This window comes from Macaca fascicularis, chromosome 1, assembly GCF_037993035.2.
Source record: "Macaca fascicularis isolate 582-1 chromosome 1, T2T-MFA8v1.1".
NCBI classification, from domain to species: domain Eukaryota; kingdom Metazoa; phylum Chordata; class Mammalia; order Primates; family Cercopithecidae; genus Macaca; species Macaca fascicularis.
The window spans coordinates 9,313,094-9,329,775 of NC_088375.1; the positions used below are offsets into that span (position 1 = coordinate 9,313,094).

At 37.0% G+C, this 16,682-nt stretch overlaps 1 protein-coding gene across 15 annotated transcripts in view; it reads right to left on the minus strand.

The window, feature by feature from the left end:
- CHRM3 (cholinergic receptor muscarinic 3) overlaps positions 1-16,682 on the minus strand; it is a 516,344-nt gene that overhangs the window by 56,922 nt on the left and 442,740 nt on the right. For 5 of the 15 annotated variants that reach the window (XM_074025987.1, XM_045391291.3, XM_074025980.1 and 2 more), the window contains one exon: positions 15,866-16,071. The exons of the other annotated variants lie outside the window; for them this stretch is intronic. The gene's annotated coding sequence lies outside the window, so the exon portion shown is untranslated. The remainder of the gene's footprint in view (positions 1-15,865; positions 16,072-16,682) is intronic. 15 annotated transcript variants of the gene reach the window in all.

Genomic DNA, 16,682 nt, shown 5'->3' on the forward strand with positions numbered 1-16,682 from the left:
CTCTTTTCTCACTTGTAGTTTTAGGAGGAAAACACTTAGGATGCTGTGTTTTCTTGCTCCTAGTCATTTCTTTGACTAGAAGACCATGAATAAGACTCAGAAGGATTGTATTTTGTTGTTGTTGTTGTTGTTCACTGTACATCACCAGTGGGCAGAACAGTCTCTGGAACATAGGAGCTCAATAGGTATTTCATGAATCAATGACTAAATGGATAAATGCATATTACAAGTAAATATGGAAGTATCCATTTTCCAAGGGCCTAAAGAATAAAATCATATTCCAAGCACGGTCATTGTTTCTGATATAAACCTTGATGGTCTCTTCATTTATATGGCCTACGGCAGCCTACATTTTATTCTAAGTTTCAAAATTCTAAAGAATAATGAATTTACTGGAATCAGGTATTTTTTTAAGATTTTATATTGTGACTCATATCTTAAATAGAATATCACATGCATCTTCCATAAAAGCGATGATGTAGGTAAAATCTTTAAAATGAAAACACAGAGCAATTCCTAACTTCTCCACCAATGTGGGCCAACATCCAAGCTTTAAGTAAATTACATAGCATCTTCTTCCTTCTTTTTTTTTTTTTTTTCAAATCTTTCTTTTGAGATTCAGTTCTAGTCTTTTATGCTATGAAAAGGATAGAAACAAAGGTAAATAAGATTGGTTCAAAAATTAATTTTTATGGCTTAGAGGCAAGATGGAATTTCTTCCATTATCCCTTATCCTTTTAACTTAATCTAATTTGAGAAATATTGATTTTGTACTGAATTTTTGCATAGAGGAGAGGAAGAGGTACATACAGGTGAATCAGGCATGCTTCCTGAAGATAGAGTTTGTAATCTATACAACAGAATACACTAATTGACTAATTTTTTTGTACAAATAAACAGAAGAGGTAAAAGAGTATTCGTTTTGTCCTTTTAAATTCAAAAACAGTTAAATTCTACTTAAAAAGGCAATGTCTTATAATATTGGAACTTAGAGAGTTTTATTAAATTTATAAGAAAAAATAATATTTTCATTTAACAATAAAAAAACTGGTACTATGCTTGGCTTGAAATTGCATTTTTCAATTCACTGACAACTGTTGGCATTGAAAGAAAGAAAAAAAAAGAAAAGAAAAAAACAAGACTATTTCAACATGTTGGATTTACTTTACAAAACTGGGGAGAGTTCAGATTTTTAAAAATACATTTACAGCAGAATTTGACATTAAGTTTACTCTAATAAAACTAGAAATTCTAACTCTTTACATATTTAAAAACTAATTCTCCAAATATTCATTTGGTCATGGAGAGAATACTGAAATAAAATATATATTTATAAATACAATCTCATAGGATAAGACGAAAGCTTTATTGATAGGTTAATTTTTAGTGATAGTTTCCCTCTATTAAGAGAAACAAAGAAAATAAACATCATTGACTTAAAAAAGCTGAAAAAAGAACAATGATGAAAACCTTAAGGAATAGAAAGAAAAAAAACCATAAAGGTAAAATAAATTAATTTGAACACAGAAAAACAAAACAAAAGCCAAGTATAATAGTCCAAACCTTCACCACAAAATATATTAACTTCTTATAAGAGAGATTTAGAGAAAACAAAGACATAAGCAAAAGTTACCATATAACACCTGTCAATACATAAATTAGAATGTTCACAATGACAGATGAATTTTCCATAATACTACTATTAAGTGTAAACTTTTCCATTTAAAATTAATCTCATGAAAGTATTTCGTCATGACCTATGTGCCACTGTCATGAACTATGTGTCATGGACTATGTCAGCACTATGTGCTGAATAATTCTGGGGTATCTGAAGACTATTGCTAAAATATGGGCAACTGGAAAGATTTAGGTTATCTGTTCATAATTCAAGACCGTATCAGCACATTTTTCACTCACACACTATTTCCTGAAGAATGTATTAGCAGTATGGGTCTGAGCATTGAGTCAAGAGCCCCGAATTCTAGTCTTGGCTACTATGACTTTATAGTCTTTGCTACAAATGAAAATCCCCCTCTCTGGGAGGGCATCGTATTGCTTGTATCTGAAATTTGGTTCAAAGAATATAAACGAGGACTTGGATAAAATGCCTGATTATTACACATGCACAAGCATGTCATCGTCATCATGACCATTATATTGGAAGGAGCTTTAGAGGTTTCCAGAGGGGCACACAGCTTAAAGTGACAATGACTAGACCAAGCTCACATTGTAGTTAAGGGCAGTGCTTAATACACTGCTTTTTCAAATTCGTCAGACTGTCTCTTTTTCCTCTACCTTATGAAACAAACATAGATTTTTCATTTTCTTTTAAATCCTTTCTGAAAATATTTTCTGTAATTTCTTGAATTGACCAGGAAAACATTTCCTTTACACCCCTTCAACAAATTTAGTGTAAATACAAATAGAAGAGAGTTTATTGGAGTTGAATTGGACCTGATGTCTCATGTTTCTGCTGATAAGTTAAAGGACAGTAAGGATGATAGTGAAGAAGATGATCAGCACTTCTCAAACATCACGATGCCCACAAATCACCCAGGAATTTTGTTAAAACACAGACTGATTCAGTGGGCCAGGGTGGGACTTGAGAATCTTCACCTCTAACAAGCTCCTGGGCGATGATGCTGGCAGCTTTGAGAAGCCCAGGTCTACTAGATGATAGGAAAGCCTTTCATTTAGAAACTATTTTTTATAAAGTGTCACCCTTAAAGGTAAGAAAACTATGCCTTTTTAATGCTAGCTTTATGGAAAAGAAGCAAATAGTCAAATAGGCAAGCAGATGGCTGCAACACTTTCTATAAATTAAGTTCTAGGCCACTGCTGAGAACAGCACATGCTGCTTCTATAAGTATATTACAATGATTCTGGGTCCCCAAGAAGGTGTCAGATGTTGCTATTTATTTCCCATTTGAAAAGGGCTGTGGGTGTTTAATACATTTCAGGAAGATTTTTAATCAAATGTAGTCAAATTTGGATCCTTAAAGACCTCAATTTCATTTGTCAGACAGTCGTATTATATGGAACAGCTTCTTCTCAAAGCAAGGGTGATAAACACTGGGCTGAAGTCCCTCTTTCTAGGGTTTTGCCTGCTCCTGCCAAATAATATTGTAAGATAAAATAAAATGCTTTACTTATATTTGCAATAACTTAGCAAAGATACATGGTTCTCCCTGAATAAAAGAAATTATCTTTTCTTAGAACTTTTAGGATCTTTCAGTGATGGAAATTCTAGTTCAAACAACGAATTGTTTTTTAATGAAGAATTTAAAAAGCACCAGATTGCTTTCTTCAGATTTTCTTTAATTTAATTTCTGAGATTAATAATGAAATCTGCTACATTCCCATGACTTCAAAATGAAGCATCATTTTTCATTCATGCCACTCATTTTCTCTACCTTACTGGAAAGTAGTCAAAGTGAGTTTTCCTCATCAATATTATTTTTCCTAAGCTAGATCAGCTCTGATTTTCTCATTTTTTTTTTTCTGTAGCTTCGCTGTCCTTTGGGCCTGAATCTTAGGGTTCACAACAGATATAAAAATGGTACCTGTGTCAGGGATGTCTGATATCCCATAATTGGAAACCTACTTGTGTTACGTTTCCTCATGCTGTGAATAAAGACATACCCAAGACTGGGTAACTTATAAAGGAAAGAGGTTTAATTGACTCATAGTTCCATATGGCGGGGAAGGCCTCAGGAAACTTAAAAGCGCAGTGGAAGAAGAAAACACGTCCTTCTTCACATGGCAGCAGCAAGGAGAAGTGCCAAGCAAAAAGCGGAAGATCCCTTTATAAAACCATCAGATCACATGAGAACTCACTCATGGTCATGAGAACAGCATGAGGGGACACACTGCCATGATCTAACTACCTCCCAGGAGATCCCTCCCTAAACACATGGGGATTACAATTCAAGATGAGATCTGGGTGGGAAGACAGAGCCAGATTATATCACTACTCTTCATAGATGACTGGTGATAACAGATTTCTCAACAAATGAGATGACATTTTTGAAAAGAGCATGCAGTTGACTTTTGAATGACACGGGTTTGACTGCCTGGGTCTATTTATATGTAGATTTCTTTCAATGAAAATTACACCGAGTGTGCCTGCCTCTCCTGCCTCCACTTCCACCTCTTCCACAGACACCTCTGTTATCCCTGAGACAGCAAGATCAACCCAACCTCTCTCTCTTCTCCTCTTCAGCCACTCAGTGTGAAGACAATGAGGATGAAGATCTTTATGATAATTCACTTCCACTTAATAAATAATAAACATATTTTCTCTTCCTAATGGTTTTCTTAATAACATTTTCTTTTCTCTAGCTTACTTTGTTGTAAGAATACAGTATGTAATACATATAACAAAATATGTGTTAATATAACAAAATATGCATTTATCCACTGTTTATGTTACTCGTAGGCTTCCAGTCCACAGTAAACTATTGGCAGTTATGTTTTGGGGGAGTCAAAAGTTATATGCAGATTTTTGACTGTGCAGAGGATCAGTGCCCCTAATCCTTATGTTGCTCAAGGGTCAGCTGTATATTTATTTTCCCAGGAATTTCAACATATTTATATTAAATGGATGTTCCATGTATAACAAAGGGAGCAGATACCTTTCAATAAGAAAACCAGGGTTTGCCAAGTGAGGATACCAGTTTCATCTACTACTAATAGTAACAAGAATAGTTAATCTATTACTAATAGTAACAAGAACTAATAGTAACAAGAACTTCACATTTACAGTTAACTAGTTAAATAGCTAACATTTATTAGACACTTGCTAACAGCATTCTGTCTTAAGTTTTGCAAATAATGTATGAGGCAGATACCATTATTATCTCATTTTAAAGGCCAGGAAACTGAGGGAATAAGAGGTTAAGCAGTTTGCATAAAGTCACACAGCTAGTAAAGGAGGCATTATGGTCAAATCAAGATCAAACTGCTTCAGAAACTTGTATTTTAACTACTTGCTTAGACTATGAGAAAAGTGTCAAAATATTTGATAGGTTCTTTTTGTCTTTTGCAGCACAATACAGATTGATACAAATGTCTATATTTTTATTATATTTTATGTATCATCTGAATTTTATTGTTTTGTGTCTCCTGACGATGTTTCTAGTATTCAAAGAGACGAAGTCAACAACCTTTATATGCAGACATATTTGAAGTTTGTTTTAGGACTCAAGCCCAGGCGTGTGCTGCACCTATAATAGGAAATGTCTGTAGATGAAAGAATGTGGCTGCTGGTCTTATCTCAGGGCTACAATGATACTTGAGTCATCACCAGTAATAGAGACTATTGGGACAGTGAAGTAAATATGCAAAATCAGAATGGTATTCAGTGTTTTCCTCCATTGATGTGTTGGCTTTGCTAAAAACAGCCCAGATTTTGCCTGAATTGTAAACTAAGCAAATATAACTAGAGGATACATAGGGAACAGATGTTGATTTTTAAAAGACCATTTATCCATCATCACTTTTTTTATATAATCAGCTGAAACTAGCATTCAATCTCTTGTCTTAAAATTGTTGAAAGTTCCATAAATTGTTAAAAATCCATAAGGACTAACACTCAAAGATTGTAAGGTGAAATCGAGTAATATCTCTTAAAACTCTATACTGTAGCTATAGTTTGTAAATATAGTTTGGTGGAATTATTTATAGATGATAAAATTATTTTTAATCCTAAAGGACCAAGAATGTCAAAACTGTATTCCTGTATGTGCTGTGGAAACACCATGACATATTTATACCATAGTGAGTTTAATGAGTCAAGTTACATTTTATCTATTCTTGATAATAAATATGACATCCTGTGTTTTATCATACACGAACAGAGAATGTTGAAAGTCTCTTGCAAAAATGTGTTCAAATAGTTATAAAGACTTCTGAATAAATGAACAGTCTCTTTCCATGTTAGAGAAATACACCATAGGGATTCAGAAACTAAGAAAAACATGCACCTGCTGCATCCTAAATGTGAACATTAAGCAAGTTATTTAATCTGTCTGTGCCTCAATTTCCATTTGAAAAATGGGGATAAAATATGAGGATAAAGTGATATAACATATGTAGATCACTTCACAATACTAAGCGGTCCATGAATTGTAACAGTTTTCTAAAAATTTTTTTGGATCATTAAAATCATATAAAATCAACTGCAGTTTTCCTAACTGGATGTTTGGAAAGTATCAATAAATAAAGTATATGTAATTTGTTGTGGGTTAGAACCTATCAGAACAAAAGACTAGGCCAAGTAGGAGACAATTTTGAGGTCAACGAATTTCCAGAATAATTTTGAATGGTATAAAAATTTTCTCACAACTCCTCCCTCTCGTTTTGTAAAGCATTTGGGTAGTGATTTTCTCCTTAGCTGAGTCAGAGCTAATTTTATTATTGAATGGTATGAAAATCCTCTGAATTTGGACAATGTCTCCTTAGCCATGGATGAGTGGATATATCTATTATAATTAGGCAAATGTATGCAAGAAAGTCTTAAATGGGTATTTTTAATATGGAGACGAAGACTGTGTTAAATGGTGGTTTTGTCTTATATATTTTCAATGGATCAGCTTCTTGCTACCATGAATTGACGTTGCTCCTCTCCTCTCCTCTCCTCTCCTCTCCTCTCTTCTCCTCTCCTCTCCTCTCCTCTCCTCTTCTCTCCTCTTTCCTCTTTCTCTTCTCTTTTTGAGACTGGTGCTTGCTCTATTGCCAAGGCTGGAGTGCAGTGGTGCAATCACAGCTCACTGCAGCCTCAATATCCCAAGCTCAAGCAATCCTCTCACCTCAGCCTCTAGAGTAGCTGGGACTACAGGCGTGCACCACCAACACCTGGCTAGTTTTGTGTATGTTTCTGTATGTGTGTCTGTGTGTGTGTATGTTTGTGTGTGTGTAGGGATGAGGTCTCACTATGTTGCCCAGGCTGGCCTAGAATTCATGGGCTCAAGTGATGCTCCCACCCACCTCGGCCTCCCAAAGTGCTGGGAGTACAGATGTGAACCTCTGCACCTGGTGGTTATTTTTCCTTGACTTATTTTTCCCACGTGGTTCAACCTTACATCCTATCCCTTCCACTTTTTTTTTGTTATGACTTTAAGAAATTAATGCCAGTAAAACAACAAACTAAGGCCATTGTAAATAATAATTAAATGTATCGACATCAAATATAAATGTTTATGTATTATTTTGAAGATCTATTTTAGTGATTTCTGAGACATGGCATAGATTCTTATGGCCTACAAAATATCCATTCTCCCTTTCTCTCTGAAATAAAGAAATCCTCTATTTTCAGCTGTGCATGCAACCATCTAGTGGAAAGACAGCATTTCCTATCTTTCTAGCAGTCAGGAATGAGAAATAAAAGGAAGTGTTGAATCTACTTCTGGAAAGTCTCCTTTAAAAGAAAAGTGACACAACACCCTCACTTTCATCTTATTTTTGAAATACAGATGTGATGGGTGGAGCTCCAGCAGCCATATTAGACAATAACAATGCGGATCAAATTCTATGATGGACAGAGTAGAACACCAGAAGGAGCTTTGGGTCCTTACATGGAGATGGCATATCATCTTAGCCTGCTTCTAAACCTTTTTACGTGTAAGAGAGAGAAAAATCACTATTACTGAAGCTTAGCATTCTGTCTCCTGCAGCTGAACTTAATCCTAATCAATAAATAAGATCGTTTATATAGAGCACTCATCTTACAAGATGTTCTATCAAAACTGGACTTCTTGTAAGCATTAGTCTATGCCACTTACCTTTCCTGGGAATTCACCATTTATAGTCACATAGTAACATAATAAAAACTCAGAGAAATACTGTAGCAAAGGAAAATGTTTGGCTTCATTAAGTCACTGTTTCCCAAACTTATATGATCATAGGTTTAAAAATAATTGTGGGTATAACATTTCTTAATATCCTTGGGTATTCCTTCCTCACAATTCACTTCGGGAAATGCTGATTTATATTTGCTGTTCCTCTGAATTAGCACTTACCATGAATTGTCCATATCACTCTGCCATTTGCTCATTTGCTGTTGGGGAAACCTGTCTCAGTTTTTTCTCGTAATTTGGCAAAGGTGGCAGTACTATTGTATTTTTTATTGGCTTATCCATTGGTGCATTAGACTAAGAATCCTTTCTGTGATACTGAGGCAATCAGTTTGATTGAATTTCGATAAAGTCTGTTGGATTTTTTCAAACTTGTAACAACAAATTAGTAGATGCCTACTAGGAGTAATAATTTTCCCTTTATGACTAGATAAATGTTCAAGTCTCAAACAGCCAGTAACTATAGTAGTCCCAAGAATATAATTTTTGTTATAGTCCTTTCAAGAGAAAGCATTTTCTGGAAGTTACTTTAAAAATGACATTGATGCTACCATCTATGTGGGAAAGAAAATTCACAAGGAAACAAATCACAAATTTATGGTATCCACAAAAGCCCTGGCCCAGAAAATGTCTATTAAATCATAGCTTTTTAGAAAAAAAAAGTTGTACGTTTCACTTTAAAATCATCGACCTGAGATAAGCCTATGGAGATACATTGTCTTCTTCAACAGTTGAAGCTTTGTTAGTATGCATTTAACAAATCTTCCCATCTATCCTTCCATTGACAAACTACTCTATACCAGACTTTTATTTTGTAGAATCAATACTAACTTAAGATCTACTTCTATAAAGGCAATGCTTAAGAATGATACTTTGGAAAAACAAAAATAATATGTAGTTAAAAAGAGTAAGCAAGAACCCATCTGAAACTGAATGGCCATGATACACAAACATTAATGGTGAAGCCATGAAAACAGGCCAGAGGCTATAATTCGGTATGCAAGACCTAAGCTGTTAGCTGTTTTGTTCTTCTTTAGATTTACTAAGTTGTTTACAACGTCTCTTTAAGAAATGTTTTCAGAAATAAAATTATGACGTGTTCATTTCAGGAACTCAAGTAAGCACAAACAAATATTCTTAAAGCTGGCACAAATGGTGGATCCAAGCTCAAGTAACTACATGAGAGCTGGTGGGGGGGGGGGTGGTGATGCACCGCAGCAATGCTGACTTGTATAAGCAACACACAAGAGAACTGGGCTGCTGGGCGCGGTGGCTCACACCTGTAATCCCAGCACTTTGGGAGGCCGACGTGGGCGGATCACGAGGTCAGGAGATCGAGACCATCCTGGCTAACATGGTGAAACCCCGTCTCTACTAAAAATACAAGAAATTAGCTGGGCGTAGTAGTGGGCACCTGTAGTCCCAGCTACTTGGGAGGATGAGGCAGGAGAAAGGTGTGAACCCGGGAGGCAGAGCGTGCAGTGAGCCGAGATCGCACCACTGCACTCCAACCTGGGCGACAGAGCGAGACTCGGTCTCTCCAAAAAACAAAAAAACAAAGAGAACTGGGCATGGTGGAGCCTCCTGGAGACACAAGACTTTCAACCTGTGGATTCAGGCCCAGCAGGACCAGGTTGGACTTTTCAAGAAAAACTTGTAAATATCTTCATTTAAAAATATTGACAAGTAATTATTAAAAACAAAACAAAACCAAAACCAAAACAAAACAAAAATAAAAACCTAGCCGGGTAAAAATCAAATGAAAACAAAACAATGTCAGTGAGTTGAAATCCTAATTTGGCTCATAAGCTGCTGGTTTGCTACCTCTTGTTTTATATAAAGTTCTATTTACTCACTGAACACCTGAGAAAGGAAGCATTTCCTACAGTTTTCTAGTTTCTCCTTGTTAACTGGCTCTTTCATATGCATTGTGTAACTTCTTTACACTGTTACTAAATAGAGTGTAATGGAAAATTTACTGTGAATTGATTACAATCTCTTATCTGCAAATATGCCATTCAGCCCATCTGTGACCTCTGCCATCTTGAACATGGACCAGTCCTTTCAAGGCAGATGAAATCCTGCTTGCATCTGGCGGTTGGAAAAAAAATTAAGGTATCTTTTAATAAGCCTTCTTTCCTTAGTTCACATTGCATTCCATCTACAAAGTTCTGGCCATCTTCTCCACCCCTCTACTTCTTCTGTCCACAGTTATCAAAATGAGTATCAGTGTTTGGGTTAGGAGCCTGGGCTTTAAAATCAGGTTCATAAGGGGTGACTACCTGCTATGCCACTTACTCGCCAATAATTCAGGGTAAGATACTTAGTCTTTCTGCATCTCAGTATCCCTATCCATAAAGTGGGCTTGATAATAATAGAGTCTACTTATTGGAAGAAATGTTTATTAAATAGAATAACAACAAATCATAGTTTGTTCTATCATAAACACTAGGTAAAGATTAGCAAGGGCCACCCATTTTGCCAGTATATAGCTCTAACGCTCAGGAAATTCTTCTTGAATTTGAGTTAAAATGTCATCCACTGGTCCCAGTGCTACTTCTTAGGGCCTAATCCACCAAATTTATTCTTAAATGTAGCCTCTGAGTGAACAGGTATAGTTTGATCCATGTGGAGATAGGGTGTGCTATCACCTCCTTTATTCTAGATATTGTATTTCTTTTCTTGTAGTTTGGAATCACATCTGCTGTAACAAATAAGTGCATTGTATTAATGACTCATATTGAGTTCACCAAAAATATCAAATCCCTAAACCTTGATTTTTCTATATTCACGTATAGAACCTCCCATTTATACCTCCCAAGTCTCAGTCTAAACAGACATATATGGTGGGTGGTGGGGTGAGTTTGGGGAGATGTTGATCAAAGGATACAAAATTTCTGTTAGACAGGAGGAATACATTCAAGAGAACTATAGGAAGCATGGTGACTATGCTGAATAACAATTTATTGTATACTTGAAAATTGCTAAGAGAGAAAATTTTAAGTGTTCTTATCACAAAGAAATAATAAGTGAGCTGCTGTGAGCTCCACCCAGTTCGAGCAACCCCATCAAAAAGTGGGCAAAGGATATGAACAGACATTTCTCAAAAGAAGACATTCATACAGCCAACAGACACATGAAAAAATGCTCATCATCACTGACCATCAGAGAAATGCAAATCAAAACCACAATGAGATACCATCTCACACCAGTTAGAATGGCGATCATTAAAAAGTCAGGAAACAACAGGTGCTGGAGAGGATGTGGAGAAATAGGAACACTTTTACACTGCTGGTGGGATTGTAAACTAGTTCAACCATTATGGAAAACAGTACGGCGATTCCTCAAGGATCTAGAACTAGATGTACCATATGACCCAGCCATCCCATTACTGGGTATATACCCAAAGGATTATAAATCATGCTGCTATAAAGACACATGCACACGTATGTTTATTGCGGCACTATTCACAATAGCAAAGACTTGGAATCAACCCAAATGTCCATCAGTGACAGACTGGATTAAGAAAATGTGGCACATATACACCATGGAATACTATGCAGCCATAAAAAAGGATGAGTTTGTGTCCTTTGTAGGGACATGGATGCAGCTGGAAACCATCATTCTTAGCAAACTATCACAAGAACAGAAAACCAAACACTGCATGTTCTCACTGATAGGTGGGAACTGAACAATGAGATCACTTGGACTCGGGAACGGGAACATTACATACTGGGGCCTGTCATGGGGAGAGGGGAGGGGGGAGGGATTGCATTGGGAGTTATACCTGATGTAAATGATGAGTTGATGGGTGCTGACGAGTTGATGGGTGCAGCACAGCAACATGTATACATATGTAACAAACCTGCACGTTATGCACATGTACCCTAGAACTTAAAGTATAATAATAAAAAATAAATAAAAAAATAATAATAAGTGAGGTAATGCATATGCTAATTAGCTTGATTTAGCCATTTCACAATGTATACATATTTCCAGACAAAACAAACTATATGTAATGTGTGTATGCATATGTGTATGTATGTGTCTCTATACATAGATATATAGTTTTGTAACTGTACGGGACTTCTTTTCGTGGCAGAAAAACTATTTGGGGTCTGTGGGCCTAATGAAAAACAGCAAGTCAACAGGTAATAGAGTTTTACTCTCTCTTTTTCCTCCTTAGAGATAGCTGAAAGTTGAGTATCTGCACACAATGAAACTCTACAGTCAATCCCACTCGATCATTGGTAACCAATGTAATTGTTTTACCAAAATTCAACATGCCCTACCAAATCCCACATCCCTTTTAAATTCATCTCCAGAGCATAATAGCTCACAGTGCCTTCTGAATCTTCTGTCAAATTGTCACCTCCTCTAACACATACCATATTGCTACTATTCAAGGAGAGGCTGATATCAAAAGAAAAATCCAAGTTAAGTGTGCAAAGCCTCTATCAAATTTGAAGTCATCCTCAACTCGTAGGGACTAGTGAAAAGCCACACAACATGTTCTCCCTTAATCTTTGCTCATTACTAAAGTAGACACCTCGGGTCAATGTTACAGCAGCAGAGAGTCAGGGTGTCATGGAGCACAATGTGGGTGGATGGCCTCTGAGCAATCTGCTCTGGTAGCTGGCTCTTTGTAAACGGCCTAAAATTATGGCGCTTCCTCAGTGTTTGCTGCTGCCCACACGTGCACCATGAATCAAGGAACAATCACTTCACATGCCAGGGTGTTGGCAATGAATATTAATCACGAAGAAATGGAACAAACAGTGATGGTGCTCAATTTTCCTAATACCATACTACAAACTGAAGCCATCCTAGGAATTCTGGAGAGAAAACACCATGGTAACCCTTTTTCTTATGTTAACTGACAATATTTACGTTATTGAAAGAATATATAAATGCAAAAATGAGATATCTGTTGTCCTAAAGATTTCATTTGATTTGGCTTTTAAATGAGATCTTTGAAACATTTTCTCTTTATCTCAGAATAAGGACCAGTTTTGTTCAGTAACAGTTCTAAATCGATCATCCTGCCATCCATCAATGGTGTGTGCTACAGCTGCCTATGCTTTTTCCTCCAGGGCAGCAGACAGCATTTTGACACTAATGGTCGTTTTCTTGCTCACAGAATTGAATTTTTTTTGTGTATTATCTGTCACTTCCTTCCAAATATCAGTTTATTAGGAGTTAAACTGGAATTGCAGAACAAGATTGCTTCTTTGGGCATTATTAAGAATACAAAATCAATGCCGTGTGAAGTATTTGAGTGCTGCAGGCCACTGATTGGCTTTTAAATGAGCTATGGGGCATAGAAATCAGGTTAATGGGGTTAACGCTCTAATTTACACAGTATTCTAAGGTAACTGACTTCTTAATATATTTAATGAGATGTAAAAAAAAGTCCACCATCAAAGTAAACTTGCATATTTCTAAATGCACACGTAATGTACAGGTAAATTTATAGACAACTTCCTGGATGGATATATCTGAAACTGATAAATGAGGTTAGCTCTGGGGAAGACTGAGGTTGAGTGCTGATCAACAGAGGTGTCAGCTCCATCATTGTTATTTACAGTTTTTAGAGTAAAAGTGTATGCATGCATTATCATTTAAATGAAATATAAATTAATTAATAAAAATTGTGTTAACAACTCAAAAACCGAGGCCTTGGCTGGATGCAGGCTGCACCAGGGAATGACGTTCTTTCTTTACCTGCTGGGAGAAGAGCCCAGCCTATGTCTACCTTCCTTTCTTTCCTTCACTTCTACTCCAGCTGAGTGCTTTATGCAAAAGCACTTCTTTTCCCCCCACCACTGAATGTAATAGCAAACGTCCCAAAGCATTCATGGTACTGGTTGGTCTCTTTGTATGCCACTCTTCCCTTTCCTCTTTCTGTATAAAGGGGGAATATGAATAAGTGGACTCTTGATCTTGAATATTTTAAAACATTTAAGCCACGAGGAGGATAAATGGTACTGTTGCTCCTAAGCATCATATTCTGACATGGAATCTTTAACCACAAACGTTTGTCTTTGACCCAATCACTCTTTTCTGCCCAAACACCTTCCATGGATTCCCATAATCTAGAATTAAGTTGAAGCTCTCTTGCCTGGTACTGTATGACTCGAAGTTACTATTCCAACCTATATCCCATACTTTCATTCATAGACCCCATAGTGCATTCCAAAAGCCCAACAGAGATCTGTCCCAGGAAAACTTAAAAGATGTGGTTGATCAGTATGCAGAACCACTGAGTGAATTATATGTCCTAATTGCATGCACTCTATAACAACACACTATTGAATCATCTCAATCATCTTCAATGGTGATACAGATCTAGAGGCAGTGAAAGTAGCTTTGAATTACAAGCTACAAGACCTACCCAAGTTTCAGTCCCAGCATGATTTGGGGCAAATTCATTAGCCCTGATATTCTTATTTGCCACAGGGAAAATAATATCTACCTTGTCTATCTTACGGAGTCATTTGGAGGAAAAAGTATTTTGAAAATGCCCTGAAGGGCCAATCAAATGGTCTTCCCTGAGTATATAAAAGCATATATACCTGCATTTTTCAGAAGTATCAGTTTCCCAGGGAAACACTTTAAATTTCTGCAGTAAGAGCTTTCTCTTCTTTACCTATTCTAATGTTTTACACATCAAAAGGTCCATAATATTTTACAGGACTTGTGGTTAGTAGTACAATGAGAATATGTGCGGGGAACCCTGTCATATCATGGGAAATTCTCCAGGTTTGAAGGGAGCAGATGCCAAGTCTACTTTATCACTAACCAGTTTTGTGACCAGATCACAAATCACCCAACCTTCTTGAGCATGGGTCGCATTGCCTATACAATAGGATACACTTTGTAGGCTTGTGGTAAGGAACATGAGATCATTTGCATACAAAATATGGCATGGCCATTTTAATGCGTTTAACAATGCTAACAGGAGGAATGAGAGAAGGAATGTGTTTGCCATGTGTTGTTTGACAATTACAGCCACCAAGATACCTATATATTGTAGAGTTGTCCAAAACTGCATGAAACAGATGGTGTTTGTGGTGTAGAATGGAATCTTTAACCACAAACATTTGTCTCTGATCAAATCACTCCTTTCTACCCAAACACCTTCCACAGATTCCCATCATCTAGAATTCAGTTGGAGCTCTGTTGCCTGGTATTGGATGATTCAAAGCTGCTATTCCAACCGATATCGCATACTTTCACTGTTAGACCCCATTCTTCAGTCCATATAAACTGCTTCCCACTAACCAAATAGTCCCTGGAATTTCTTCTGGCACTGTTTATCCACTACCTAGAATGTTATCTCTCATTTTTACACGTCCTGGCCTTTAAGATTCAATTCATATACAATTGCCCTCATGATCTTTCTCTGAGCCTTATATTTTGAAGTACTCTCTCTCTTCGTTAAAATGCCATAAAGCATTTTTATTTTACGATTTTTGCCTTTTAGTATTGTTATCTATGCACATGATTTATCTTCCCAACTACAATGTAAACTTTTGAGGGTAGAACTCTAGCTGTTTCAGCTTCATAGCAGGTACAACTTGGTCTCCTATGCTGCACCAAATAAAAACTTAATGAATGGGTAAGGAATGAATGGATGAGAGAAACTATGCTCAGTGGTTAAGATAGGAGAATATCAAACTCTAACTCTCTTCAGGAGACTGGTGATTGGAGATAAACAGGTAAAGTCAGCCATATATAAAATTCTGAAGGAGAAATGTCTCGTAATGATTATATAATTATGTAGTTAAGTACTTAAGCACACAGATATTTTGTTGGAATTCAAGTTCACTACTACTATGCTGTGGTTACTGCTGTGCTTCACCTTAAGTTCCGTAGAGTCTAACTTAAAGCTTATAGAACATATTGTAATCATTACGTTTCTGGAATTGATGGGTTGCAAAATGTCTGTCAGGGTTTGCAGCTTACAAAGGATAGCAGGGTTGAGAGAGAGAAGAGGTGAGGACTTGTACCTGATCCCGGCTTCAGAGTCCTTCCCAGCTCACAGGTAATCGGTAATGTCAGGAACAAAAAGATCTGGAGACAAGAAGTTGGATTTGATGATTTCTACAGCTTCATTCTCATTTTGCAGTTCTAGGTGCTTGGAGATTTCTCTGGCACTCTTGATCTGTCATTATGGATGTGTCAAATGTATCGCTTTGTTGGCTCCAAACAGAGTCTTCAAAGGGCAAGCGTGGAAATGAAAGAAAAGTAAGACGCGCTCTCCCTGCCTCGTACATCATGAGAAACAACAGATTCCCATCATGGTCTAGCTAGCCTGTGACTGATCCCTGGAGCACGAAACCAAAATGTTGCATTTTTTTCTGCTTACAACCCTGTTTATCATGCATTACTGACAGTAGGAAAGGATACTGACATTGTGTGGTCCAAAGAGTCCTCATAATTGCCTCTCCCCTCCAGTCACCTTTTTTTTTTTTTTTTTTTGAGATGGAGTCTTGCTCTGTCACCAGGCTGGAGTGCAGTGGTGCTATCTCAGCTCACTGCAACTTCCACCTCCTGGGTTCAAGCGATCCTCCTGCCTCAGCCTCCCAAGTAGCTGGGATTACAGGCACGTGCCGCCAAGCCCAGTTAATTTTTGTATTTTTAGTGGAGACGGGGTTTCACCATGTTGGCCAGGATGGTCTCGATCTCTTGACTTTGTGATCTACCTGCCTTGGCCTCCCAAAGTGCCAGGATTACAGGCATAAGCCACTGCGCCCAGCCACCTCCACCCATCTTATAAGTGAAGAAACCTTCCTTTTGTTACTCATTCCTGCACACATAGACAGT